We start from the raw sequence: 5,000 nt of genomic DNA on the forward strand, positions 1-5,000 counted from the left end.
GGTTGCGCTCCGCTCCTCCGGCCCTAAAGCCGCCCTCGCCCGCCCCCCGGCTTGCCGCTTGGCTGGGCTGCCCGCCCGCCCGCTAATCCCCCCAACGCCCCCACCCCAAAAACACCCCAGCCCTACCGCATGCCGCTCCCCCTCTCCCCGCTCTCGCTGACCGCTGCCACCCCCCCCCCACCCCTCCCCCCCGAAACAAACCCCCCAGCCCTACCGCATGCCGCTCCCCCTCTCTCCCTAGCCTGCCCCCCCCGCCGTCGCTTGCTGCTGCCGCCGCCGCCGCCGCCGCCGCCGCCGCCGCCGCCGGGACCCGCCTCGGTCTGGTGGCGCGCGCTCGGAGATCCCCGGCTACCCGTCCGTCCGTCCCTCCCTCCCGCCCCGCCCCGGGGGAGGGCCCGGGGCAGCGCGGGCAGGCGGGGAGCAAAAAAAGGCGCGGGCGCCAAAAAACGTCGGGGTCCCGGGGTGGCGGAGGGGGGCGGCGGCGGGGGGCGGCGGCGGGTACACGGCGCCGGGTCCAGGGCGCCGGGTCCAGCCCGTCCCGGGGCGGGGACAGGTGGTGTCGTCCGTCCCCGCCCCCGTAACCTGCTCTGAAGCATCCGCTTCCCGCCGCGGTTCGCCCTCCACCCCCCCGCCGCACACGCAGCTGCCGCTTCCCGCCGCCTCTGCCCCCCGCCCCGGGATCAACCACCCGCCGGGTCCAGCCGGTCCCGGTCCCGGGAACCTGCTCCCGGGGCCAGCCGGAGCCACGCCCCCTCCTCTGACGCTTCCAGCTGCCGCCTCCCCTCCCACCCCCCCAAACTCACACTGGCCCTCGCCGGCCCGCCCACCCGCCTACCTGCTTGCCCGCCGCCGCTGGGTGGCGTGCCGGACACTCTCGCACACAGGTACACAGACAGGGACACAGGGACACAGGCACTCAGGCACACAGGGACACAGGGACACAGGGACACAAGGACACAGGGACACAGGCACTCAGGCACTCAGGCACTCAGGGACACAGGGACACAGGGACACAGGGACACAGGCACTCAGGCACTCAGGGACACAGGGACACAGGGACACAGGCACTCAGGCACACAGGGACACAGGTGGCGGGCCGGAGGCCGCTCTCCACTGTGTGGCAGGGGTCCAAGAGCCACCCCAGCCCAACCCAGAGGGTCTTTTGCACCTCTCTAGAGGCCACCCAGAGACCCCAGGCCGCAGCAGAAGCCTCCCCCGCACGCTCTGCAGGCTTCCGACCCACCCCAGGCCGCAGCAGAAGCCTCTCCCGCACGCTCTGCAGGCTTCTCAGCCAGCCCAGGCCGCAGCAGAAGCCTCTCCCCGCACGCCCTGCAGGCTTCTCAGCCACCCCAGGCCGCAGCAGAAGCCTCCCCCGCACGCTCTGCAGGCTTCTCAGCCACCCCAGGCCGCACCAGAAGCCTCTCCCGCACGCTCTGCAGGCTTCTCAGCCACCCCAGGCCGCAGCAGAAGCCTCTCCCGCACGCTCTGCAGGCTTCTCAGCCACCCCAGGCCGCAGCAGAAGCCTCTCCCCGCACGCTCTGCAGGCTTCTCAGCCACCCCAGGCCGCAGCAGAAGCCTCTCCCGCACGCTCTGCAGGCTTCTCAGCCACCCCAGGCCGCAGCAGAAGCCTCCCCCGCACGCTCTGCAGGCTTCTCAGCCACCCCAGGCCGCAGCAGAAGCCTCTCCCGCACGCTCTGCAGGCTTCTCAGCCACCCCAGGCCACAGCAGAAGCCTCTCCCGCACGCTCTGCAGGCTTCTCAGCCACCCCAGGCCGCAGCAGAAGCCTCCCCCGCACGCTCTGCAGGCTTCTCAGCCACCCCAGGCCCCAACAGAAGCCTCTCCCGCACGCTCTGCAGGCTTCCGACCCACCCCAGGCCGCAGCAGAAGCCTCTCCCGCACGCTCTGCAGGCTTCCGTCCCACCCCAGGCCGCACCAGAAGCCTCCCCCGCACGCTCTGCAGGCTTCTCAGCCACCCCAGGCCGCACCAGAAGCCTCCCCCGCACGCTCTGCAGGCTTCTCAGCCACCCCAGGCCGCACCAGAAGCCTCCCCCCGCACGCTCTGCAGGCTTCTCAGCCACCCCAGGCCCCAACAGAAGCCTCTCCCGCACGCTCTGCAGGCTTCCGACCCACCCCAGGCCCCAACAGAAGCCTCTCCCGCACGCTCTGCAGGCTTCTCAGCCACCCCAGGCCGCACCAGAAGCCTCCCCCGCACGCTCTGCAGGCTTCCGACCCACCCCAGGCCGCAGCAGAAGCCTCTCCCGCACGCCCTGCAGGCTTCTCAGCCACCCCAGGCCGCAGCAGAAGCCTCTCCCGCACGCTCTGCAGGCTTCTCAGCCACCCCAGGCCGCAGCAGAAGCCTCTCCCGCACGCTCTGCAGGCTTCTCAGCCACCCCAGGCCGCAGCAGAAGCCTCTCCCGCACGCTCTGCAGGCTTCTCAGCCACCCCAGGCCGCAGCAGAAGCCTCTCCCGCACGCTCTGCAGGCTTCTCAGCCACCCCAGGCCCCAACAGAAGCCTCCCCCGCACGCTCTGCAGGCTTCTCAGCCACCCCAGGCCGCACCAGAAGCCTCTCCCCGCACGCTCTGCAGGCTTCCGACCCACCCCAGGCCGCACCAGAAGCCTCCCCCGCACGCTCTGCAGGCTTCTCAGCCACCACAGGCCGCACCAGAGGATCTTTTGCACCTCTCTGGACGCCACCCAGAGACTCCAGGCCGCACCAGAGGCCCCCCCCCCAACCATTTACAGGCTGCAGTGCCAGCCTAGGCCCTGCTGGCAGCCTCCCTTGTCTGCTTTGGAAGGCCTCCCATCCACTCCAGACCTGCCTGGAGGCCTCCCTCGACTGCTCCCGGGGCCCTCGAAGCCACCCTAGGCCTTTCTGGAGGACCTGCTCGACCGCTCGGGCGGCTTCTGACGCACCCTCGGCCATCCGGCGCCCAGCAGCTCCCAGGGCCAGGCACCGGCCTCCCCCTCCGGCCGCCCCTGGGGCCGGGGGTGGCTCGGACTCGGCGCCCCCAACGTGTCGTCCCGTCCCCCCCCCCCCCCCCGCACCGCCGAACATTCGCTGCAGCCGAGGGCTTGCCGCTCGACGCCTACCCCACCCGCCCAGCCCCCCGCTGCCGCCCGGCGCTGCCCCGGCCGCTGCGCCCCGCCTCTCCTCGCTCCCCCCCACCCGGCAACCGGCCGCCGGGCACGGCAAGTCCCAGGGCAGGGAACAGGTGCTGCCGGGACCCCGTGCTGGCTGCCGGCTTCCCGGGGCTGCCCCGGGCACGGACAGGTCGCCCCCCCCGCCCCGGCGAATGTTCACCGAACCGGCTGCCGGCTGCCTTCGAGCACCCCCCGCCCCCCGCCACTATCGTCCCCCCCGCCCCCCCTCCGCCTCCGCTGCCGCTTCTCCCCGCACCGCCTCCACTGCCTCCCCCCGCCGCCGGCGAACGAGTCGCCGGATCCGTAGGGTGCCGGGAGCCCGAACGGCGAGCGGCTCCGGCTGCTGCCGGGACCGCGGGGCTTCGAGCCGCTCCGGCCGCGCCCGGGACCCCCGTGCCGGAAGCCGGCATCCCGGGACGGCCCCGGGACGGCCCCGGTCGCCGGCCGGGTGACGTTCAGCGAAGCGGCTGCCGCCAGTCTTTGGGCCTCCCCCGTGCCGGGGCCGCGGGGCTTCGAGCCGGTCCGGCCGCGGCCGGGATCCCGGGCCGGACGATGGCTTCCCGGGCCGGTCCCGGTCGCCTCCCGGGTGACGTTCACCGAAGCGGCTGCCGGCTGTCTTCGAGCCCCCCCCCCGCCTCCGCATCCGCTGCCTCTTCTCCCCGCACCCCCTCCACTGCCTCCCCCCGCTGCCGGCGAACGAGTCGGCGGATCCATACCGTCCCGAGAGCCCGAGGCGGCGGCACCCAGTGCGGGTCCGGCCGAGGCCGGGACCCCGTGCCTGTCGCAGGCTTCCCGGGACGGCCCCGGGAGGGCCCCAGTCTCCTCCCGGGTGACGTTCACCGAAGCGGCTGCCGGCTGTCTTCGAGCCCCCACCCCTGCCGTGGCCGCGGGGATTCGCCCCGGTCCGGCAGCTGACGGTTCCCTGTGCCGGACGCCGGCTTCCCGGGACTGCCCCGGGCCGGTCCCGGTCGCCTCCCGGGTGACGTTCACCGAAGCGGCTGACGGCTGTCTTTGTCCCCCCCCCCCCCGTGCTCTCCCTCAGCCGGGAGGTAGACGTGCTCTCCCTCGGCGAGTAGACGTGCTCTCCCTGGGCGAGTAGACGTGCTCTCCCTCGGCGAGTAGACGTGCTCTCCCTCGGCGAGTAGACGTGCTCTCCCTGGGCGAGTAGACGTGCTCTCCCTCGGCGAGTAGACGTGCTCTCCCTCGGCGAGTAGACGTGCTCTCCCTGGGCGAGTAGACGTGCTCTCCCTGGGCGAGTAGACGTGCTCTCCCTGGGCGAGTAGACGTGCTCTCCCTGGGCGAGTAGACGTGCTCTCCCTGGGCGAGTAGACGTGCTCTCTCTGGGCGAGTAGACGTGCTCTCCCTGGGCGAGTAGACGTGCTCTCCCTCGGCGAGTAGACGTGCTCTCCCTGGGCGAGTAGACGTGCTCTCCCTCGGCGAGTAGACGTGCTCTCCCTGGGCGAGTAGACGTGCTCTCCCTGGGCGAGTAGACGTGCTCTCCCTCGGCGAGTAGACGTGCTCTCCCTCGGCGAGTAGACGTGCTCTCCGCGGAGATCGCGCTTGTCGCCAAGGGGTCGCTGTTGCGCTCTGCCTCCGCCTACGTCATCGTACAAGCCGGCGTGATTTCTGCGACCTGCCGCTGGGCGGAGGTCGGCTGGTTGTGCGCTCGCGGAGCTGACGGCCCTCCAGTTCCGTATATGAGGGAACGAGTGACGCCGAGCACTCCCAGGGCAGCGCTGCCGAGCAGCTGCTCCAAGCCACCCGCCAGGCGGCTGGGCAGGGGTCCGTCTGGCTTCTCGGTGGCTTTCCCCCGGGTCAGAGAGGGGACCCGCGGGGCCGAGCAAAGGCGCGGCGGTTT

This window comes from Melanerpes formicivorus, unplaced genomic scaffold, assembly GCF_026170545.1.
Source record: "Melanerpes formicivorus ecotype bairdi unplaced genomic scaffold, bMelFor1.0.p_v2 SCAF_178, whole genome shotgun sequence".
Classification (NCBI taxonomy): Eukaryota; Metazoa; Chordata; class Aves; order Piciformes; family Picidae; genus Melanerpes; species Melanerpes formicivorus.